Raw genomic sequence first — 11,765 nt, 5'->3', positions numbered from 1 at the left:
CCATACAAAGTTCATCTCTTTGTTAGGGTAAACTACTAGGTAAAATTTCTCAGAGCAGATAGTGATGGTTGATCACTTCGAGCTTCAAGGCAAGCAAACAGAGGAGTGAGACCCACGAGGTTCATCCCATCATTCATTTCTACCCACCAAATGGATGACAAAAATAAGATAACCTTTAAAACTATGCATACCTGAATACTGATTTTTTAGTACTGTGGTAAACTCATACTTGATGTATACTGAAGGGTGGAGGGGTGGAATTTTTCAGCCATTTGTATATAGGCCTATAGGCTCTACTAACCCCAATTTCATCCAATTTTCATGGGAATGATCAGTCAGGAGCAAAGAGGTATCATCATAGTAAAAGTGAAATTTGACCTTTGGGAGACAAAGAGAATTGTTTGATCTAGTATTGACAGCTTGCAGAAGCTCACAGGAAATTCAAGGGTTTGGAGGCATTTTCCCTTAATTTGTCAGGTCACAATCTCATGAAGAACATCTGAGCCGCTCCTGAAATCCATTGGATGACATTTGCTGGACAAGAGTAGAAACATTTTTTCCTTAAATTTTAGATCATGTCAATTTTTTGAAGACAGATCTTGTCACTTTATTTGGCAGCACAGTGAAGCAGGCACTGACAGACAGCGAGGGCTTCCAAGTGGTTTCAAATACATCATTTCATAACAGAAAGTTAACTGCAGCAGACTTACCATGGTGCCTGAGCATTCACAGAGCACAATGGAGGAGCCCCTTACTACCTCCCTCTACCCCCACCCAGCTTAGCAGTAACTTGTTTGTCTGCCTGTGTGACTTCTGGAGAGGTTTAGCATCCCTGAGCAACCCTAGGCGATTGAACTAATGTAATTAATGTTTAATCTTTTCTGGATTAGATCTTTTTAAATTGTTCACCTTCATGAAGCAGAAAAGAATTGGTTTTCATGACTGGCAATTTGTGTTGCCTGCCATTTTAATTGCAGGATTTGTTAAAGACTCTTGCCTGTCAGCACGATGGCTCAAGACTGAGACCACCCCACCAGCACCAAGAGACTTTTCTTTAAAAGTCCAGCAGAAGGGTTGCCTCAGGCAGGAGGACCTGTGTACCAGAGCTCAGCAACAGTTTGCTATTTCTCTTCACATTAGTGAAGAGAAAATAACCCAAAAAGTGCAGAATGCATGTAGAAGAAGGAACTCTAAAGCATTGCTTCAACAACCCTCTAAATGATCAAAGTTATCTTAGGGTATTTTGTTCTGAATAGCCTCAATGCATAAGAAGTGGTAGTGGACCTGGGTGAGGGTTCAGCATCCCCTGCTGACTTGTCAGCCCTATCTACAGACTTTCCTATGACTGGTACTACTGCAGCCGAGGAGGAGCTTTCTTTCATAGGACCAGACTGGCACACCTCCATCTGACTGCTGTTGGACTTCCTGGCTTAATCTCATTAGTCAGATCTATATTTGAAGGATGTCAAATCTCACTGCAAAAGAGTGCATACCCTGAAGATAATCATCAGTTGATGTACCCTGGGGAGCACTGGTCCTTTGACTTTGTGTACTTTGAAATGTTTCTTCCTAAGCAGGGGACAGAAGCAAGCTCCTTCCCTCCCAAAGGTCTTCACGCAATGTTTCACATCATCATGTCTGCACCTTGGTTCACTAAGTGGGCTGAAATAAATTTATACATGGTCTAGTTTTCTGAGGGCTTTACCAAATGACCTTGTAACTCAATCAGCTAAACAGAATAAAAATACAAGTAAAAAATGTTCTCCTGCCAGGAAACCAATGCAGAAAGCTCAGGAAAATCCATTTGCCTTGGCAGAAAGAACATTGTTTAATGTCCCTACATAGTAGGGAGGGGGAAACTTTTCATCACCTTTCTTTCATTATATTTATCTTTGGCTAAAGGGTGTGCCAGGTTCAACAGGGAGCTACAGACCTGGAATATGCAGCCAGCTCTATCAGCAGCAAGAGGTAGAAAATTGCAAGGTAGAAACTTCCAGTGGTAAGGTAATGTTTCAGGTATTGGGTAGAAAGGCATCTGACAATGGTTTCAGAGAACATTAGTAAGTCTGAAAAGCAAATGGAGCTTTAAAAAACCTTCTGAATGGTACTCAAATAACCAATCTGTCATCCTTTCCTCTTCAAAATGAACTCCCTGCAGCAAAATTACATAATTTAGGGTACTAGGAAACTGCTTTTTTGTATAGTTAGAAGTGTTTTACAGTTGGGCTTTCTGGTAGCTAATGACAACAAATTGGTTAATAAACAATTTCATTTGAAAAGGCCATTTGGGTTTATATGAAATATTTCTTCTGGGAAAACTTGGGGCTTAAAATATCAAGCTCATTTAAACAAAAGTTTGCTCAGAAAAATACTGTGGGTAAGAGCAGGCTGTCCATCAGCAGTCACATGGACAGAAACTCCTCCAAAAACTGTCTCACAGCAGTTAAGTTACGCTCTGAATCAAAACCTGCACCAGATCCACTATGCTGGCCTTTGTGCATCGTATGCCACAGGATGTTATTTTTCAAAGTGAACTCCTACCGATTTACTTCGGTATCAATAGTCAACAGGCTCAGGTAACCTCTGAACACCTAAATTTCTTCCTGAAAGAACTTCTAGAGATTGGCATCTCTCGGCTTCATGGATTTAGAGCTAGAATGCAGTTTTGGCTGAATAGCCCATTCTTCCCGAGTTACTTTTGTGTCACAATCCCTGTGCAGTGGGTCATTTAAAATTCCTGCAGTTAATGGAGTTTGATTTCAAAAGGCTAATACCATTCCCTGCAAATTCTGTTCTCTGCCATGTGCCAGCAACAACAGCCTGTAGAAAAGGTTGGGGACTTGCTTCACATTTTCTTCCTCAAGAACTTGTAACTCTGGAATGGGGGGCTGCCCCTTCTCACACAGCTTTAGCCATGGAACACTCTCGTATTGCCTCTCATCTGTCCACGTTGTTGCTAAATATTCTGTGAAAGCAGACCACCGTTGTTTTGAACCAGGAAGTGCTAGTTTGCTGTGATCCTAGTAAGCAAGGCTCTCAAACTTTCTGAATCATCACCTAAAACGTCATCCAGTAGAGCTAACACTGCAAAGAGGATAGTATAGATAATCTTACCTCCCTTCAGATGGTGGGACCCCTGAGCTGTGCAGCATTGAACAGATCTTCAATCGTGGTGCAGCGCACCATGTTGATGCCATCTGCAGAAAGATAACCTTGCTTTGGCCTTGGACAGGAATTAATGAAACCAGCTCTGTTCACCGTTCCTCCTATCAGACAGAAAGGATGTTTATATGAGAATTTGTCACTGCACTTTTAGTTAAAGACAAGGGCACACAGGTGGTATGATTGCCTATACTGAGGGGAAGAAGCTTGCAGGCTCCTTCATTACAATCAGCTGACTAAGATTACCTTGCAGCAGGGGATATGCACAGCATCACACAGGCACAGAATCCAAGTTATGAATGTGGCACAGGGCAGCATGCTTATGCAGCTTACCTGGTTTGTGGATCACTAACTGCTTCATGGGCAATGGATCACTGTGACCACCAGCAGAGAGAGGGACAGGTTTGCTGTTTTGGTGGTGGCAGGGAGGCAAAGAGATTCCTTTCTCAGTGTGGGGGTTTTGTTGCTTCTGCCCCATGGTATTTAACTATCATACATCATACTAAGAGGGGAGATGTTGAGCCCTTGGCTCTGACATCTGTGCCCCTGAGTTGTCTTTCTCAGGTTAAGGTCTGCCTTTTTTTGGCCCTAACCCAAAACAACTTTATTCCCACAGAGCCATGGACTGGCAGCAGTATGCATGCTCCACCATAGCCCTAGGGTGCTCAGAGGGACACAGCCATTATCCCAGAACATGGATGTGTGTCTTCTAGGATGGGTTTATTTCATCTCCACCTTGTTTGGGCAGCAGGGACATACCTTTCATCTCCTGTCAGAGCAGTCGCTTCTACATTGCTGCCTCAGACTTCAAAAATGTTATGAAAAGATGGCTGATCTGTCCCTACAGTTTTGACACCACATCAAAAGAACTTTAAAAACCTTTTTTAAAGTCAGAAATAAGTTGTAATTGCAGCTTTTCATGACTCATCCTGACACCAAGACTATGGTTTCATGCTCTAAGTAGCTTCAAATGAAACTACCCTTAGACATTATTCTGTTGGGTTAGAATTTATTTCAAGTGTGTACAGAAACAACCAGCAACATATGATACCTGCAATGAAGCTTTCACAGTTTGTTAATCTTTCTTAGATTGACACTGAACTCCTGGCAGATCTTTAATTGCAAATAAATTGCACGCTGCTTGACATAAAAGTGCTTCATAGAGACATGCTCTGGTCTGTATGTTCATGCTGAGATGGTAGAAATAAGGAAAAGGAGGGTGACTTTCAGGTAAAAGTGGGATTATGGGAACAGCAGAAGGGAATTCTTGGAACCATTCTGCCTGCCACGGAAATACAGGGTGAAATGCCAACCTGCCAGTGACAGTGGCAAAACCACCACAATATTCAAAAGGAGAGACATAAAGAAGCAGGATTCTGTCTGTGGTAAAAGAATAGAAATTCATGTTCACTGAATAAAAAGAAAAGAAAAAAGAAGATGATGATAATACATATCAAAGGGCTTTGCCAACAGAGCACAGAAAGGGCAAAGGAAAGTGCCCACAGTTTAGATTAATTTTGAGATTGTAGCAACAGATAATGGTTAATTTTTTTTAAGAAATGCAGCATCCAGCTTCTCCTACTTATATCCTTCCAAAAACCTGCTGACTTCCTTGGAGGTCTGTCACCTACTGAGGTACTCCAATTAAAAGGCTGCTTCATTTCCAAAGGCATTCTGCAGCTCATAGCACCCACTGAAAGAGAATGTGCACCAAGTGTGTCTTTGAGTAGGATCCAAAATAAACAAGACTGTCTCTGAAAATCCAAAGGAGCAATGAGCCTAACTATGTATAGGACATATTAAGCTCCTTTTAGATATTTCTAAATTCAAAGGTTTTGAATATGAGGTATGAATAAACGAGCTTCTGAGGAGGAGGCCAAATGCAGACTTCTGATCTGGATCAGAGATATTAAAATGAGGAATTTAATTTATCTGGTGCGACTAAGAAACGTTTAACAGTTTCATACAGAAGGCATGAGCTCCACATTACAAACCTTCTTCACCAACAGGCCAAGGAACCATTTGTCACACATTATTTGTATATATGTAACACAACCTGGGAACAAGAGATTAGAGAATAATCCTAAAACCTCTTTCCAAGAGGTTGTTCTGTGTGAGCTACTTATTATTTCAACTTCATTCTCTTAGAACAATGCTCAGAAATAAAGAAAACCTGACTACCTTCTGCAATTGTAAACCTGGACTAGTAAGTGTTCTTTTGTACAACGAGCACAGAGGTAGAAGCAGAGGAAAATACCCAGTTTCCAGGTAAAGTCTCCAAGGTTTAAGTTTGAAAAGGCATTCCTAGAAATACCAAGTAATTGCAGTAACATCCTTTAGAGGCCAGTATCAAACCAGAACATTTCAACTTGCTAAACTGATTTTTATCTCCAATTGGCAAAAGTTTCCAAGCACTCATCTTTGTTATTCCAAATATCTGGCATAGAACAGACTGAACTTACAGCGATATGGCCTTTTAGAATCTCTGGAAATGGTCTTAAGAGTTGTAGTCTAAAATTAAGCAACCCCTAAGAGCTGACTGGGACTATTGTGACAGGGAAGAGTCTCAGCAGAGAACAAAGCTGGTAAGTGAGTGGAGCAAAGCAGGCTGTCTCAGCAGTCATCTGCCTAGCTGCAGCAGCAAGGCGGTGCACTGCTGCTCACTGCTGCTGCCCGCAGCTGGCACATCAGTATCCACCAAGCTATGAGTGTGCCCAGACAGGATGTGGGGAGAAAAGCATTTAAAACTTGCCTTTCAAGGGGGTTCTGCTCCAGAGAAAGGTTTGTGGTAACAGGCATTTGCTCTAAGGAAGGCTGATTTAAAAAAAAATCATCACAAAGCCTAACAAAAAAATCATAAATAAAAGAAAAGAAAAAAAAAAGAGATATAGTTAATAATTAAACAAACTATTGAATGTTTAAAGACTGAAATGTTGTTTCTGTGGTCATTCATGTCTTACTACCGTGGCATCCAGACCTGTGCACAGTCCCTGGGCTCGTCTCTGCTTTCTACATTGCCCCAAATACTGTCATTTTTGCTGTGGGTAAGATGGGCTTCTCTAAGTAAGGGTGGTAACTGACAGTTATAAGCTTCTTATAGATATTTCTATGTATTTCATAGACGATTACTGAGGGCAGGGGTGGGCTTCTCACAGAAGAATGCCATGCTAAGTGAGCTGAGCAAAATAAACATCCTGTTCTTACACATTCACAAAATTATGAACAAAGATGACAAAAACCAAAAATACATGTTGGAGGAGAATTCAAAAGTGAAACAAAAGAAACAAGTAATAGGAAAGGGGCTTCTATTTGGAAGAAGGTTGCCGATTTCACCTGGGTCACCTTGTACCATTAAGTAAGCTCTGTGCAGCACTCCTAAACCTGGTGTCATCTGGCTGTGGGATCTGCCCTAATGCCACTGTCTGCAGAAACCCGTGCACCTCTGAAAGGGAAAAACCTTTCGGATGAAGGCGCCATGTTTGCTGTTTAAACAGTGCTGACAACCCTCTTTGCAGAGCGTGCCTATGGCTATTGACAGCCCACACTGCTGCTCCTTCAGATGCTTTGCCCCTTTTCCCAAGCCAAGAAGTGATACACTCCGTAAAAGAGCAGGGAAAAGTGGGTAAGAGAAAAGTAGCATGATGACATAATCCATTAATAATGGCTCTGCTCTCTCCTGCTCTCTGATCCTGCGTTCTGCAATCTCTGCTCTCTCCTTCCCAGGAGTTCTCCACAGCCCAAGTCACCATCGGAACAGCTGAGTATGGCGAGATTACTCCTGTGTGCACCTTTTTGCCAAACTCCATCCAGAAGTTGTTTTCCTTTAGTACCACAAGGCATGTTTTCATGTACTAGAAAAACATACCTAACTCTTTCTGTAAGCAAGTCTGGTATCCTCTCAAACACTGCTGTCAGTTACACACTCTTAGATGTAGTAAAGCCCCTGAGCTGAATGTCTTCTTAGAATACTGAGTAGAAATACACGACCCATGAGTGCTGCTACCTTTTGGGTTTTTTTTCCAGAAAATCATAGGATGCCTGATGCTTTTGTCACATTTCACCAACCGATTTGCATTACCAACCTTCGTAAAACTCCAACTATACTTTATGCAAAGCTTATGTAAGTCCCCTAGGATTAATTACCTCACTCAGAGTCCAATTTATTTAGCAATTAGGAGAAAAATTGACAGTAGCTGGTGAATTTACTGTTTTGAAATGAAAGGCCAGAGTCCTTTAGGTCTGTTGCCAGGCTAAATGCTAGCTTTAGAAATTCATTATTTGAAAGTCTCTAAACAAGTATTTTACATCGCAATGTTTTTGCATCATTTAGCCTCCAAATAACTTCCCGTTCAAACTGTGAACGTACTAATGAAAAAAACAAACAGGAATGTAAATTGTTGACACGGTAGCTTTCAATATCAACTTTTCTTTCTCAGCCTGAATTCATCAAACTGGTAACACTGGTCTCAGAAAATGCATTGTGATGCTATGTCAAAACTTACGACACCGTAAGGGAACCACCAATAAATGTTATCAAGGAGAAACCTTGTCATCATCATCACCTAATGGTTTGGGTTGGAAGGGACCTTATCGATCATCTAGTTCCAACCCCCCTGCAGCAAGCAGGGACACCTTCCACTAGACCAGATTGCTCAAAGCCCCATCCATCCTGGCCTTGAACACTTCCAGGGATGAGGCATCCATAGCTTCTCTGGGAAGCCTGTTCCAGTACCTCATCACCCTCACAATGAAGGACTTCTTCCTACTATCTAATCTAAATCTACCTTCTTTCAGTTTAAAGCCATTGCCCCTTGTCCTATTGCTACTTGATCTTATAAAAAGTCCCTTTCCAGGGATGTCCCATGCAGAATTCCAACACCAGAATCATGTGTTCTACAAAACAATGGGATCTTTGAAATAAAATGTAATAGAGTGTGATCATGAGGTAAATGGATGTCACATATGGGCTGTGAGGACGGATCTCTCAGTCTCCGCAAGCCTCCTAGTGCCCTGTTTCAGGAAGAGGAGACCTGTAGACACCAAAGCCTCAGGGCTGAGCAATGGCAGTAGGCTGAAAATCCCAGCTGTGCACAGAAGGACAAAGATGGTTGCCCATATTGCAGCCTGGCCACCCCAGGGAGCTGCTCTTTCAGCAGTTTACACCAGAAGTCACGAGAGACTGTGGTTTTTGAAGGCAGCCTTTAGGACTTTTTACACAGCATCTATAGCTGGGAAATCCTCCTCCACATTCCCCATGGCTTTAGAGTCTTGCCATTACCACCAGCCCTTGTTGTGGTGGGGCAGGTTATCAGGACAGTTATGGAAGCTCTAAACCCATCTTTTACCTTTCACTCTCCCCATTTGGCTCTAAGGGCAGGTGTCAGGACTATTGGTTTCATTGTCCATTCAATAACTTCTATTCAACTACAAAGCACTGCCTCGCACAGCACATTCAAATCACATAATTTCACAATATTACTAGTATTTACTGAGAAACAGCTTAACACATATAGCAAAATTACTCAGAGCATGGTAGATGAATAACTGCCATACAGAAGCTACATACAGAGCATGAATCTAGAGCATAAAGGGGCTGTAGTTATAAGGCTTCCAATACTACCTGTCAATAGGGATAGACAGTTCTGTAGCAGCTGAGGTTTCAGCCTAAAGCAATATAAGTATTTGGGTATCATGCTGATTGATAAACTCACTAGATAACTTAATGTGAGACAGCTGAAGAAAGCCTTAAAGAGATCACGCATCTTCCTAATGTAAAGCTTGCAAGGGCTCCCTTCAGTGCACTAGCTTTTCTTAAGGGACATATAAAGTTTATGCGGCCCATTTTAGTGATCTTTTACACATGGTGCTGATGTATGCATTAAGCTCACTTTGCCTCTCCCTATACTTACTATGTTTACATTTTTGTGACAGAACTCAAAAAACAGACTGCATCTGATTTCCTCATTGTTCATTTGGTTGCACCCTTTCAGGATATTAAACTCTCTTGATGGCTTTCACCTATTGCACTGTAGGCAAAGTGTACACTGTGAGATTCTCACTTCTGTCTGCTGGCTCCGGATAGTGGCGACTCTCTGACCTTCTACGGGTTTCATGGAAGAAATGTCACATTAATGGCCCTTTTACCCCAGACATATTTCATATTAACAGATTTCTTTCCTCATCTTTTTCTTCTAGAGCTATGTGTCCACTAGTTCCTGAAAGCTAGGTTTCTGCAAACGTGCTACGCTCTTCATGACCTTCAACAGTGCCCTGTGGTCTCATCCACTGATGCTCAATGTAATGTGTCCTAACTATGCACCTTGGAAAATATCATCTAATGTGATTAAGCCCAGAGCTGCACTAGAGGTTGGGGATCTGCTGTGCATTTCCTTTCTTTCTGGAGAATTGGGAAGCAAGAAAACTGCTCCCCGAGGTGCAAGCGCTTCAGAGCAATGAGGAGGCAGCATTAGCAAAGGACACCAAGTCCTTAAGGATTCACTGCCCCTCATCCACTCTTAAGTAATTCCCTGAGAGGGCAAGGAAAGCTGTCAGGGGTCCTCTGATTTACAGCTATTAAACGTTTGACCCTCCTTCTGCAGGAGCTGCCACAGCTGCAGTCTTAAAGACAATAGACAGGGAGAGATACGCAGAGAAAGGTCCCTACAAAAGTAATTCACCCTCCTTCCTCTCCCTCCTCTTCACTGGGAGGTTTGTGTTTTGCGTCTGTGTCACACCAGGTGTAGGTAGCTGCTGCCCAGCACAGACAAAAGCCAAAGAGCAAGTGGAGACTGGGATTTTAAACCTCCCATGCTCAGACTTGGTAACAAAGCCACTCTGCCAGATTGATGCATTCAGGGGGCTTCAAGCAGAGTGAAAAAGGGCTGTGCTCTATTGTCTCCGTATCGCACTGCCTCTTTAAAATCAGAAATGCATGGACAGCTTCAAGGTGCCTCCCACTGAGAAAAGGCTTTAGATGCATGCACAGAGCCAGCGGAGCCATCCTCCCCTGAGCAGCAGGGCAAACCTGCTTGGGAGAGAAATGATCGTTCAGCAAAGTCCTCTGGCTGCTTCCAGTGATCCTTTCTCTGCTCCTGTGACAGCAGCACATTTGCAGGGGACAAACCTGGAGGCTATCCCCATGGTGCCTGAGAACTCCAAGAAGATGAGAGCAGGTACAGTTAGCTGATTGTGTTATGTCAGTTTGTGGATGGTTGTGTTGCCTGTATTTATTTTAAAGCTCTCTCTTGACAATTTGCAGGGAAACCTGTCTGGAACAGATGCTACACCTTGCTTTGACCAATGTACAGATTTTGCATCCAAGTATTTATTTAGTACTTCTCTTAAATGAACATTCACATTTCCAGGCAGCTGTGGGGATGTCTTGGAAAGCAGTCAATTGTTTGAACTGTTATTTAGTTTCAGGCTTTAGTTTTCTGTTATTCTGCAACTCTTCAGTTTGAAAAGCAATGTGGAGACAGAAGTTACGAGAGAGTTTCTCTTAGAAATTTATTAAGTATTGGTACATGAGGGGCTGAGGGTTCCAGGGAAAGAAGGGGGCAATAGCTCTGCTATGTAGATTGTGCTTTGTAGCCATGCTGGACATTGTTTGATAGCATCCAACGCTCTGAAGTCCTACTGCTTCAATGCAGAGAAGTGGTAATACCCCTGATTCTCTTCTAGGATGGGGTGGGACTGTCCTGACAGCTGGGAGTTTGGTGCGAGGATTTCTAGATGTGCCATGGGAAGAAACAAAAAGACAGCCTTCCTAGCATTTTGTTAAAGGGGCAAAATTAGGGAGTAGGTTAGATTTTCTTTTTACATCAGTGTAGAAAATAAATGAATTTGTAACATTTGGTGCAAGCAGCAGTACAAAGGGGGAAGCCTGTTCCTCCCAGTCTTTAAAAGTTCAAGGCACTTTGCTGGGAAGGCAAATATACCATTCACAGGGAGAGGATCTTGTTTAAGCAAGATTTTCCCTTTCACCTCAGGAGTCTGTGGATGCAAAGCCCTACAGGCTGGTTCATGGGACAAAATCCTGTCTACACAAATTGGCAGAGCTCCACTGGTTTGGGAGAAGCAATAATGGATTATACTGGCTGAAAATTTGGTTCCCCCACTCAGTTAATGGCTGCCAAAAGGAAAGTGCTGGCTTCGCTATTTTCCTGGGGCTTGGCAACTCTTGCTTAATTAAGAAATGTACTTAGGAGCCAGGACATCAGTCCTGTTTTAATTCTCACCTACCACATCAATCTGAATGACACATCGAGAATAAAGCGAAAACTTTCGTCCACAAGGCACATCAGATACCCTTCTGCAAATTGAGATGTCATCTCATTTTAGCTTTTTTACCTTGCACAGGGATGACAGCACTGTGGGCTTAAAGGCTGGTGGAGGTTTAAACTGGATTTTACACTCCTCCTATATAATCATTTCACTGTATGCTGAAAACAAAATTTCACCATTGGTAAATAAAAATGTTGGGTGTAACAACTGGTGCATTACACAACTCAAGGGGTTTTATGATAACAGAAGAGTATTTTTTCCCACTGGACACAGCCAGCAATAGAGCTGTGGGGCAATAATGTTGCTATTGCTCTGGATCC

The sequence above is a fragment of the Pezoporus flaviventris genome, unplaced genomic scaffold (assembly GCF_033815535.1).
Source record: "Pezoporus flaviventris isolate CSIRO_AGI_PZ_B2104156 unplaced genomic scaffold, CSIRO_AGI_Pfla_v1 ptg000031l, whole genome shotgun sequence".
Lineage (NCBI taxonomy): Eukaryota > Metazoa > Chordata > Aves > Psittaciformes > Psittacidae > Pezoporus > Pezoporus flaviventris.
Note: the sequence above shows the minus strand (reverse complement) of the source record.